Below are 13718 nucleotides of genomic sequence, written 5' to 3'. Positions count from 1 at the left end.
CACTTTTTAACAAAGTATGACGCATTTGCAAAAAAAAAAAAAAATTTCGAAGAAGAAAGGAAAAAAGTGGCAACAGAATTAAAGTAAAAAACGTGACCATCAACGCCGATATTCAGTTGCTGGATGCAATCTTTAGCCACCAGTTTTGCTGTTTCTTGTGAGATTTCAAGATTTAGAATATCAGAAGAACAAGAAATGAAGCAAAGGTTTCATTTTTTAAAGAACTGGGTTCAGTCATGGATTTGGAGGACTGTGCAATGTTGTGGTAATGACATTGACCATCATGTCAGACAGGACCACACTCCCCACACCTGTGAGCGGGATCAGCGACAGAAACACGAAATGAAGATGCAGCAAATAAATGCTATAATAATAATAAACGTTTCCCAAGAGACAAATAAAAATTACAAAAGCCAACTAGAACAATTATTAAAATGGAAAAACATAATTCCTCCCAAACAAAATTAAGAAGGAGGAGAAATACATTTTACAAATCACAACACCAACAGACAATCAGCTGTGTGCTGCCACCAATGCCCTGTTGCCAGCTGCCATCACATGGCCTACCAGTTACCCTGTGATGACACATGCAGTGACTTTCCACCTAGAGAGGAGTTGGCAGGAAGTTTATGCAATTGTAGTACCACATATAGCAAACCAGCCATTTGTTGCAACATCAGTTTCCATACCAAAGGAAATGTTGCCTCAGATCTTCCACCCACTGGTGTTTTTGTCTTTGGGCCTTTGTGTCTATCTTCATGATGTCACCATCCATGCCACAGCTTATCCATTTTGTCATTGTGCTGGCAATATTAGTGATGGGAGAAAATGAACAAGACCAGCAGCCACACCATGTTGTATTTGTATAAATAATGTATGTACAGTTGAGGGAGATGTTGGAGAAATGCCTTTTGGGCACTGACCCCATGTGATTTGGACTGTTTTGGTGAGGCAGAGTAAGATGGCGGCAGGTAATTCAATAGACCATGAAAGGAGTGGTCAGTGCACTGTGTATGTGTATTTGTGTCATGAAGTAGCCAGCAGGACAAGAAGAGTGGTGAACAGGGTCATGGCCAGTAAATTAGGGGCATGATAAGTATTGGCCAGTGAGCATTAAGTGTAGAGCAGGGCGCTGCGTCAACAGGGGATTAGCCAGTGAGCCATGTGTCAAAGTTAACGAGACCTGTGAGCCAAGTGAGATGGGTGAATGTGGAGTTCAGCAGTGACACGCACAGACCTTTTGGTGGGCAGTGGTTCACAAGAAGAGAAGGGGCACTTTAATCCAGGGTACAAGTCAGTGCTCACTTCTATGTTTTAAGTGTCATGGGACATTTGGATACATGTTCAGCAGACATGGTGCTATTCACAAAATAACAAAATGATTACTGATTATGTTAGATTAGCAGAAAGAACACTACATCCTCTCTGTTTCTCAAATACAGCATTTTTCTCATATAGCACATTTTAACAAGACAAAATGGCAAAAAAAAGAAAGAATTCCCACCTAGGTACACAAATGGGCCTTAACAGCAGGGGTCCACATCAGAGGGCATCAAGTCAAACTTTTGTTTACTCCGCTTGTTGTGGGTCAAATATTCAAGAAACTTCACATCATCTCATCAGAGGTCAGCGTTCTTTTTATACTTTAGCAAGAAAATGTAAAATTCTTATGATCCAGACCCTTAAAGTACAATGATTTTATATATACTATATGCCTTAAGATCTCTAAGTAACAAAAACAAGAATAATAATAATACATTTTAGCTTTCCTGGTGTTGTCAGCTTTTGTGCTTGATAGCAAAAATACCCTTCTGTATCGCATGTATTGACAGATTGCAATGACTTGCTAACAGTGATATCTTTCTTGCCTAAATCTGAAGATCAGAGAGCCATTTTTGTCCACATAGATTTTTGACTTGATGTGGAAAAAAACTTTTTTCAGCAGTTGCTGTTCTTATTTTGATTTTCAGCACCAGAAACAGCATTGGAAACATGAAATGAGCATCAGATTCTTTGTAGGTGCCCAGCATTGCCCAGGCACAATTCTCTGAGCAGGTTACACAGAATGAATCCTCTCAGCTCTTGTCAGTAGAGTTGAGTGGGACTGGCACTGCCAGAATCAGTTGCTGCCATTCCCTCTCAGAGCCTGCAGACACACACACGAGCAGACATGCAGACTCGCTCTCACAGACGCTCAAGGCTGTACAGTGCTTTGCTGGGTTGAAAGGCACTTAAGCTGATTAGCAGAAAATGCTGTGTGCTGTGAAAAATCGTTATTTTTATAAAATTTCGAATACTTTTTGAAAGTGAAGAGCAGCTGATAACCATAACAAGTCAACCAGAAAAGCTGGCATTATAAGCAAAGTGAGCATAAGTGGCTTGTGAGCAGACATCACAGCTACCCTCTGGGTCACAACATCATCAAACCAACATGACATCAGCACGCCAATATATATTATGCATTTTTTGTAGAATTACTACCAACTATCAAAGACGATACTTTATTTCCATATAGAACTGTAGCCTATCTACCTGGCCTGCCAAGGCACATTCATTAGCGTTGCCTTTTCCCTGCTTTTTTATGCTCAGGCATGGAAGCACTTAGTTTGGTCATAATAAGAAAGAAGAGCACTTGGGTCAAGGAGGTGAAAGGGGCAAGGCCTCTAAACACTGTAGTCACCTGTCCATGCGCACTCCAGTTATAATATTTTACATGGATTCAAGTGTGAAAAAAAAAAAAACAGGAAAATGCGTACACCAAAAAAAAAAAAAAAATGATAAACCCCAATGTGTGTGCACATTTCTACACAAATTACCCTTAATAAAGCACAGTCATTTTGTAAATAGGTGTACGTGAATGTGCCTGAAATGCCACTCTGAAACACCCATATAAGGGGCAAGCTAATCAGCCACAACATTTATAATCACGATGCTGCAGGAATTCAACGGTTGGTAGAGTAGCCTCCCGCCTGATTCATCGAGACCACACCACCCGCATTCAAGCGTATCGGGCTGTGCTGTGTAACTGAGAGCACAAGATCATACGTGGCATTATAGCGCCTCTCCTCCGTGTTCTGGGGAACAGTTAAAGGTGTGAGGCGCCAGCATCTGAGCAGGTAGCCAGTATCACCTGGCACTTTTAATGATGTGAGTACTGTTACAATGAGTTGTACAGGCCATACGAGGTAGTGAGGTTTTTTACCTTATCCAACCAAGAAAACACAACATTTCCACCCACCAATGTAATTAGCTGCACTGAGACGTTCCCTATTCAATATGAAGCCAGAGAAAAAGAGGCACTGGCATAATTATGATTCTAAAAAGACTGTAGTGGTAAGTGTTATCACACAAACGACAAGAAGACATCAAAAAAATGGTTTAGGGCAGCCACCCATATAATACAACCTGGTTGCAAATGGGTAAATAGTTGTGAGATGTTCACAAGTCAGAGACCACAACCGAACTGATGCCAATGGTGGCTTCATTTGCCAAGACCAGAAGTGACATTATCAAATGGGTCCGGAACCGGAAGTGGCATCATCAAAGGGACCGGAACTGCAAGTGATATCATGAGAGGCATCGGAACCATGCTGGATTTCCCGTGGATGGTCTGCAAGGGATTGAGAAATTAAGTCAGTGCACCTTGCCACCCCCTGGTCTGGCATGGAATTACTATTATTCAGGCCCTTTAGCTGTCTCCCAATCTCACGTGTGTGACAGTATATTATGTGGAATGGGGGTGGTAACTGTAGGGTGGTCCAGATCTAATTATGCAATTTTCATTACGCTATAACTTATTAAGTTTATTACATAGAGAATTCACAGCACCTGCCCTGCACATAGAGATTTCACTTAAAAATCTTTTTGTTGTCGATAGATGGCATCACCTGCCCTGCATTCCAAAATGGCGGGGAGACGGTTGTCAGTCGAACAGTTGCATAATTAGATCTGGACCACCCTATACTACACTGTATTCCAAGGTGACCAGTAAAACAAGGAGAGTGAGGTAAGGCGTGGTAAGTTAAAGGGTTTGATCATTGAGCCAAGTGTAGTGGTAAGTGGAGTATGCTGTGTTCCAAGGTGAGTAACCAGTAAGCCATAGATAGTAACTAGTAAGGTGAAGGATTTAATTAGTCAACCGAGGGGAGTGGTAAGTGTAGTGTGATGTATTCCAAGTGGAATGACCAGTAAACCATGGAGATTGACCAGTAAGGTGAAGTATTTAATCAGTGAGCCGAGGTTTGTGGTAGGCGTAGTGTAATACTCCTAGGCAAGCATCCAATAGGCCACGGAGACGGACCAGTGAGCCAAAGTATGGGGTTAGTGAGCCAATGGGAGTGGTACGTTTAGTGTAGAGTGGAGTGGACTATCAGCCAAAAGGAGCCCAGTAGATGTACTTTAGCAATAATGACATCAATATGTTAAAGGGAGTGGTCAGCGTAATGTCTGGAGTACCTGAAGTGGGGGTCAGTAAGGTAAGTGCCATGACAGTGGCCAGCAAGCCAAAGGAGCAGTGAACATAATGTACAGGGTATCAGGGGGAGAGGTCATTAAGGTAAAGGGTATGGTAAGTGCACTATAGTGAGAGCCAACAGTAGGCTGTTAAGAGTGATAAGTGTAGTTCTGGGCAAGTGGTCCATGACTCAAGAGGCTGGCTGAGCCATTTTACCTGGACAATTCAGTATGTATGATTTTTTTCAAGGTGTAGTGCTGAGTTTACTAGAGAACCAAAAACTAGTGACAAGAGTGGTATAGTAGGAAAGATAAGTGAGGGATAAGAAGGAACTCAGTAAGCTGTATAGGAGCCAGAATGAGGCCTTGCATGAGCGATAAGGGAGTGGCGGCACATAGAAGTTAATGAGTCAACTGGTAGTGATTAGTTAGATATACAGGAAGTGGTCAGTGACTCAAAGAAACCATGTCCAGGGATCTAAGGAAATTTACTGGAGCCCCAAAATGGCGTAATAAATGTGAGGCAAGGTGAGTGTGTTTTAGTGGGAGAGGCCAATGAGGGCCAGAAGGAGTGGTGCTTGAGGTGTGGATAAAGAGGTCATTGAATCAAAGGGGACAGCCAAGCTGGGTCTACAGAGAGTGCTAAGTGAACAATGGAGTACGGTGGGTGGGATTCCGGAAGGGAAAGAATTGAGACATCAGTTATGTGTGTGGGTGAGAGGCAGTGAGCCAAGGAGAGTTTCAGATGTGGGTGTCAAGGAGACTGGACTGGGGGGCTAAGATGATCTAGCAGGTAACGGTCAGAGTGATCATTGTTCCCAGTGGACCATTAGACTCATCATTGCCTCTCATTTACAAATACCTTTGAACTCCGAGAGGTCGTGTTTATTTATGCTACATTTATGGCCTGCTCTTGTACTCCTGTGAAGTCGTAAATGTCCACACACACCCCCCCCCTCCCCATCTGCTTGACTCTGAAAGGCTTCTGTTTTAGCAATCATCACTCCAAATGCTCAAAGGCTGCAGTTTGCATTTGCCCAACAGGAAAATGAGATCATTTGTCTCAATCCACAGTAAAATCCTGACCAGTGAGGACTACCTGCTTAACTGGTGAGATACAGGGTACGAAGTATCCCGAGAAACAAACTCCATTACTGCATTATTGATGGCAGAGGTGTAGGAGTGGCACTGGTCAGTGTTTGTGGCCAGACCCTCTACCTGCCCTGGAAGACCTGCTATATCAATGGGGTGCTCCTGCTGCTGTTGTTACTTTCGTAGTCCCTCTGCCTTCACACACAGCCCCAGCACTTAAGGCAGTGGCTGCAGCTCTCATGTTGTCACATCCTCCTGCAGTAATCTCAAAATCTGGTCACCACTACCAAATCAGTCAATCAGTTTCTTCCCAGTCCTGGATGAGTGTTGGCTGCCCCTTCTCCGAGGCCCTGCTCCACCTCTGCATCATTAATCCTGCCAGTTTCGTGATGTTTTATCACACCGAGACGTGACCACCCTTGCCGTACTTCTGATCTTCTGACATTCTCCAATCCCAAGTCCAGCTGTCATCAGGAGTGTCCTAATCCTTTCTCTCTTTCATTTGAAAATTTCCAACAAGTTGTTAAGAAAATATTCATCACCCCGCATGACGGAATGACTAAAAGTCTCTTTCTCTCGTCGCCGTGCCCTCAATTAGCAAACTCTTGAACACAAAAGAAAAACGCATTCTGAGGGAGACAAGTGGGTCTTTCCTCAAATGTGGCCTCCTTCCTCTGGTGAGGCCTCAGGGTCTGAGTGCACTATTGCTAACGCCTCTTGGAAGAGATGCAGACTCAGAAAATGAGCCTTTAAACCAGAGGGGCTTTGGCTTTAGCAGTAAAGCGAAGTGGTTCGTTACCAAGCTTGTGGTATTCTGAACCAAGATTGAGGTGCCACATTAAGGTGGTCTGTACATGCAGGCCGTGTCCTTTCATCAACTATGTACTTTTAGTCGTGTATTTATTTTAGTCAAGCTAAAACCTGAACCTTCAAGTCCTTGAACCTTTGAATTACTCTCATGGTTTGGAGTTTAATAAACCATTCATTTCAAAATTTAGGATGCGTTAGGTCACCAGCACTAGCTATACTGAGAAGGCCGAGACCCTGAAGGACTAGATTTGTGCTAGAATGCCAGATGAGGTCCTTTTTATGTTTCTTATCTTTAGAATATACTGCTACACTGAACCTGCTGGTTATGAAACCCCCTGGATGAGCTAACTGAGGAGCCCAATTGATGACACCACTAACCAATATCATGCGTTCCATCATTTGCTTTGAAATGAATACAATGAGAAAGGGAAGCCATTATATGTTATGAGGTCTATGTGTTTTTGTTATCTTTGGCAATACATTTTTCTCTCTGCTTCTGTTCTTTTTGTTATAAGTCCTGAATCATGTAGACTCTAACTATAACATTGTTTTGTAGTTTCTTTTCATTTTTTTGGACTTATGATTTTAGCATTTTAATTTCATTTTGATGCAACACCACATTATTTTTCCATGGGCACTGCCATTTTGTGCCTCTTTTGCCCAGACACTTCATTCATGTTGCTTGGACGGCACATTCTGGAAGTTGTAATGAGTTATACCATCACTGTGATGATATTTAAGGTGCCATTTCTTGCTTATGTTAACATCCAAGGTTTTGGACACCCATCCATCCATCCATCCATTTGCTACCACTTATCTGGGTCCAGGTTGCATGGGCAGCAATATAAGCAAAGATGCCCAGATGTCACTCCTCTGGAGTGACCGTTGAGGTGTTCCTAGGACAGTTGGGAGATATCATCTCTCCAGTGTGTCCTGGATCTGCTCCGGTTAGACATGTTTGATGGGGAGGAGGAATGACTCAAAAGGTCTGCAATCCTCACCTTAACTCTAAGGCTGAACCCAGACTCTCCACAAAGGAATCTCACTTCTGCCACTTGTATTAGCAAGCTCGATCCTTGAAAAGATCTACCCAAAGCTTGTGGCTGTAGGTAAGGTTAGGAACGTAAATCAACTGGTAAATCGAGAGCTTGGCCTTTGGGCCTTTTGGCTCAGCTCTCTCTTCATTACAACTGACCAGTACAAAGTCTGCATAACTGCTGAGGCTGCTACAATCTGCCTGTTGGTTTCTTCTGCTGTCACTTGTGAAGAAGACCCCTGCACTGGAGGTAGTCTACCTGGAAAGGGCACTCCATTCATTTCCAGCTGAGAGCCACAATCTCAGACCTGAAGGCTTTGATCCTCATCAGGACCACCTTACACCCAGCTGCAAACCACCTGAGGTCCAAACCATCCAATGAAGCCTATAGGACCTCATCATGCTACCTCCATAATCTGCTCTTGCTTTTGATCTCCTGGCTAAAAAGACTTGTTTACTTCATGAGTTAAACTTTAGGATTGGAAATTTGATTTCATTCTGACTTTTTTGTGTGATTGTTCAGTTTTTTCATCTCCTGGCCCATTTCCTAATGCCCAATTAGCCTGACAATTGCATGTCTGCTGCAGAGCATTATGTAGTCTGCAGTCTTGATTTACAGGAACCTTCTTCCACTACACAGTGCTCTCAACAGTAGCTAGATGTGCTGTAGATATGTAACGTACAAGGCCCAGTTAGAGGATCTCCTTTAGAGTCTTCATATGCTGCCCTTCTGATGTATACAACACTAGTTCAAGTGAAGGAAGTCACGCTCGCTGGAATACTTTGTCTAGCATCTGGTCCATCCATCTATCCATCCATCAGTCCATTTATTTCCTACCAATTTTGAAAGCATTTGGCTATCGTGGATGTGACATCAGTCCATCTAGTCTCCACCTGCCTTCTGGAATCTTCCCAGCTTCTAAAGTGTTACGTGAATGTTCTTGGGTGTCATTGAGTGCAGAGCTCTGCATACCTGTGTGATGTTTTCCTGTCAAATCACCCATCCAGTCCTGCCTATCTTTGAGGTAATATGCCGGCTGCTACACTACAGTCTGCGTGTAGGATTACCTGTGCTTTGATGCTGTGATGTAGCTTGTGTTTCACATATCAACACTTGGTGGAAATGACCTTTGTGTACCAATTTGCACGGATGAATCTTGCTTTATTATTAGCTCACATGGAGTTGTAGTTGCGAAATGTATAAATGTGTGCATCATCTCACGTTTTGTAAGGAAGTTCAACGTTTGCTGCAGAATTTGAGAAATGCTTGGTTGTGACATGCCTGAATCATCGTTGTTGCAAAGGTTACTGTTGGCAATAATTCCATTTCATCTGACAGCTCATAGCTTCTCTGTGTTGATGGTTTGATCACGTAATGAACAAGCTTTGTTGTGAATATTTTTCCATGTGTCTGACAGATATTGTTTTATGAGTTCACTGTTGTCCAGCATTCCCAAAACATTCAGCCTTTCGTTGGATGTGCATGTCGATCTTCTGGCTGCTCGTAGAGAGTTAGGACTGCTGACAAGTTCTTCCAAATCCTGGTAAGGTTAGGGTTAGTTTCCTCAACAGAAAACTGCAAAAATGCTTGTGCTCCTTCTCCTAAGAGTAGGACTACATTTGTGACACTCTGAGAATTTTGAGCACGTAAGGATTGTTTTCCTACTCTGAGAGACTTGATATATTCGGGCACTGTTCGGCAGGTTTATGATCTGTGATCTGGAAATGTGTACAATGTGGAACTCTACTATCTAGTCTGTGGGTGTCCTCTCCGCATACTCTGTTCAGAATATTGGCCTCTAGTGTAGGAATGTTCCCATGTTAGATAGATAGATAGATAGATAGATAGATAGATAGATAGATAGATAGATAGATAGATAGATAGATAGATAGATAGATAGATAGATAGATAGATAGACAGACAGACAGACAGACAGACAGACAGACAGACAGACAGACAGACAGACAGAACTTTATTTTTCTCCAAGGAGAAATTTGGCAAGTTGACTCCATCTGACAAAGTCCATTGTCAGGTTTATTAGCAATGAAATGCGGCTCTATTCCTAGAAGAGGGTATCTGGTAAACTCCTTCCATTTGTATAAGAAGAAGCTGAGATTCCCAGAGTTCATTTTTCTGACCTACGTTACCCCTGCTGTCTGAATTGCCATGTTGGAACTCACTGTTTCCTGGGAAGACAGAATAGAGGAGGCTACGGAGAGGGCAAGGCCTAAGCTATGAGGACATGGCAGAGCACGGTGGCGGCCAGTGTGAAAAGCTAGGCGTGAGCTAGTAGAGGTGGGCAGTGGGCGTTCTGCAGGCATGCCACTCAGCAGAGTTTACAGTTTAGTGGGAACAGCAGTGCTATCAAGAGTGTGGTGGAGTGATCCCAAGGGGAAATTCACAATGTCACATCTGCTACTGCCATTAAGACTGATGCACCCTAGGTACTATATGGCACAGCTGCAGACCCCCAGTCCAGCCTTGGGCATCCCATGCCTATCTCCACCCATGAAAGCGGTAGTGAGGCTTGACAAGTATTATCTTGGCAAACAGGCCTCACTCCTGCCACCCTCCTATGCTGGATTAGCAGGGTGAGGACTGGTTGCCATGGAGACACAGTGGATTGGGTTCCTCTGGGATTCTATTGTCAAAGTAAAACTTTGGCAAACAGCACGGCCCACCCTCAGTCTTTGCCACAGGGCCCAGTGTGTCCGAGAGGCTCCCATTTCACCCACCTGGTGTGAACTTATTATTGGTGTCTGAAGGTGACGGCCTAGCAGCCAAGTGTTTCACCCCTCCAAGGCAATGAATAATCTACCATTTTGTAACACCTTCATGCTGCCATGTATACCAGTTTAGTTCTCCATTCAGGTGTTTTCACCTTCTTAGGGCAGAGATCAGCTCAGTGAGTGCAATTCTCACATTAGTATGGAGGAAGCCCAGTCTGAGACCCCCAGTGAACTGAAAACACACTGTGTGTGCATTTCCCGAAGTGCCTCGCTTGTACAAACATGCCGCATCTGACAAGCAAGCGTTCTGCAGATTGTGCGAACAGGCAGCATGAGCCCCACATGCTCACTTGGAAGAAAGGCCTCCTAATGACCAGAGGCACACATGCGCTGAGAGACACAGGTGCCAGATGGAGCTACACACTCCCTCGGTCGGCATCAGTCCATACATTGGATTCAGCCGGTCGAATATGGCCTGGCTCTGTCACCATCATTGCCATTTGATGTCACACCTATAGGATAGGTGCCCAGTCATGTTGAGTCAATTGGCATGCTGTCCTATGGTAGTGTGTTGAGGCCAGGAGTGAGTAGCCCAAATGGGCTGCCATTAGGCAACATAAGCCCCATTACATTTACATGTATTTGCTTATCAGTAACTTACAAAAATCGTCAACATAATCCGGTAAACATCAATCTGGAAGACTGCTTGGAAACAAGTGTTACAGAACAAGGTTACAAAATTGATAACCACAAGTAAAGAGCTCAGAACACATCGTGGGAATCAGAAGTTCAAATGAAGATAGGCAGTTCATTCTACCAGCCAGGAGCTACACAAAAAAAGACTCCAGATTGAGATTTAATATCATGAAGAGGTGGCATCACCAGACTGAGTGATCAAGCAGGAGCATAGGACTTCACAAGTGTCTCCATATATATATTATACTGTATGCATATCTCTTGTGGCAGGAGGCTGTGGGCCAGACCCAGCTGGGACACCTGGAAGGATCGGGAGGCAGACTATACGTCTCCCGGGCCATGAGGTGGCAACCGCCCTGGATAGTGTGGGGACCATGGGGACGAAGCATGGAGGCTCAAGCCCATTGATACCCATGGCCACCACCAGGGGGTGCCCCAGGCCTCATAGAGCCTGGGATATCTGCACTTCCGCCACACCTGGGAGGGTTGATGGAGGACCTTCCAGGGACGCCCAGAGTGCTTCCGGGTGCTCATGTGGCACTTCCGCCACACCAGGAAATGCCGCCGGAAGAACTTAAGCAAGCACCTGGAGCACGTTCGGGTGACTATAAAGGGGGCCGCCTTCCTACAGTCAAGAGCTGGAGGTGGACGAAGCTCCAGCGACAGGAGGAAGAGAGGCAGCCCATGGATATTTAAGGCCCACATCAGAGGCTGTTTGGTGCTGGAGCACTGTGTGTGGTGCAAGACTGTTTCATTTGTGTAAATAGATTAATAAACCGTGTGTGGCATTTGACATCTGATGTCTGTCTGTCTGTGGTCGGGCTGTCTATCACAACGAAAATATATATAAAATCCAATGCCTATCTGTCTGTCTGTCTGTCTGTCCGCTTTTCGCGAGAGAACTACTTAATGGATTTAGATCGAGTTTTTTTCTATAATTTGCTTGAACATTCTGGTTGATTTTACGACTTTTCTCATCACGCTAAGAATCATAAAGAGACGCAGTGGGCCGAGGGGAGGGTGGCAGGGCCCTCCTCACTCACGTACCAGTCTCAGGGCATAACCTTAACTCCGCTTAGTCAGCGAATGAGAAAACTACGTAACGTTTTTTTTCTATAATTTGCTTGAACATTCCGGTTGATTTTGTGACTTCTCTCATTGTGCTAAGAATCATAGATCGCTTGTGGTACCGATTTATTTGCGCTAATCCGAGGCAGAGGTTGCAGGCCGAGGGGAGGGGGACACGTGACGTCAGAAGTGGGAAGTGGGGCCCTCCTCACTGTCCTGTTACACTTCTACGCGGGCAAAGCCGCAAGGGACAGCTAGTACATACATGCCATAGGTTCTGACTTATTGTGTACTCGGTAGGCAAGCATCAAAAATATGAACTTACTATGTGCTGCTACAGGGAGCCAATATAGTGATCTGCAAAAAGCAGTGACACATGCCCGTCTCGGCTGATTGAACACCAGAACTGACACTGCATTTTGAATCAACTGCAGCGGCTTAGTAACACATGACGGTACTCCTGCCAGCAGAAAGTCACAGTAGTCCTGACATGACAAGGGCAAAGTTGTGCTGCATGATCTGTCAGATATGGTCTAATCCTGTGGATGTTATAGAGCAGTGGTTCTCAAACTGTGCGGCGGCCCCCCCCTAGGGGGGCATGAAGATGTGAAAAAAAGAAAACAAGAATTGAAAATATGAAAAATACATCTATTGAAACCAAAACAAATTAACTTAAACTACATTCTGATACGAGAAAAATAAATATAGAGTTAGATAAATGTCGATAAAAGTTAAGTAGGTATAATAAAATATGCATCTATGATATATCTTTAATTAAAAAAGAACAAATTGGTATTAGTGGGCTCCTTTCAAAAAAACGTTAGGGGGGCGCAATTAAAAGTGTTATGAAAACTCAGGTCGCAAATACTTAAAGGTTGAGAAACGCTGTTGTAGAGAGTAAATCTGCAACAGACAGAGAGACCATTGTGGCATGGTCAGTGAAGAACTGCTGGTCATCATCACCCCAAGGTTGCGTACTGACTTGGCAGGTATTTGTGATAATGAGACCGAGCTGAACAGAGGTGAGTGCTGAAGAGATGAACAAACTGAGTTAACAAGATGGTCTGTCTCTGCCAGGTTAATCTGGAGATGGTCTTCTTTTATCCAGGCTGCAAAATCAGTGAAACAAGCGGAGATTCTAGCTGAGACTGTTTGGCCCTCTGAACAGGGCCATCTTACCAACATCATAGGCCCCAGAGCAATGTAGTAAGCTGGGCCCCTGGTTTTATAGCAAAAACACAAACATAAATAGGCATCAGAAACATTGTGGACCCCTATGCTCCTGAGGCCCACAGCCAGTGCCCATTGTGCCCATACATTAAGAAGTCCCTGCAGGCCCTGGAGGGAACAAATTATAAGTAGCAGACCAGCAGACTCTCCATACAGAAAATTAAGGGTGCTGTCCCTTGGGGACACCCTAAAAATAGTGACCTTATGATACTTTCCAATCAATAATATGCAAACTAGGACTAGCGGACAGGAGCAGGAATTCTGTGGCTGGAAGAAGGGACTCTATAGACGGAAAAGCAGGATGGCTTTTGGTTTGTTTTTTTTCTATTTTTTAGCTCCATGAAAATCTTTCCTTTCTTCAAACCTTGCTGCCTGCACAGTTTGCATGTTCTCCCTACGTCCATGTGGCTGCTCTGGTTATCCTTCTGCATGCATGTTAGGTTACTTCACATTTCTAAACTGTTTCTGTCAGGGTGTGTCTAAGTGTTTCCTGCAATTTATTCCTTGCATCCAATGACAACCTTGAACTGAAGTAAGCAGGTTTCAGAATGTTATCTGATTTTTCCTTTGCCTTATTTTATATATCCGTAAAATTGATGCACTG

General features: G+C 44.1%; 1 protein-coding gene across 1 annotated transcript in view; it reads left to right on the top strand.

Moving 5' to 3' along the window:
• Positions 1-13718, top strand: part of sema3b (sema domain, immunoglobulin domain (Ig), short basic domain, secreted, (semaphorin) 3B) — a 66506-nt gene that overhangs the window by 13158 nt on the left and 39630 nt on the right. The window lies entirely within an intron of this gene.

Source organism: Erpetoichthys calabaricus, chromosome 18, assembly GCF_900747795.2.
Source record: "Erpetoichthys calabaricus chromosome 18, fErpCal1.3, whole genome shotgun sequence".
Lineage (NCBI taxonomy): Eukaryota > Metazoa > Chordata > Cladistia > Polypteriformes > Polypteridae > Erpetoichthys > Erpetoichthys calabaricus.
The sequence above is the reverse complement of the archived record's forward strand: the minus strand, read 5'-3'. Positions and strand labels throughout refer to the sequence as shown.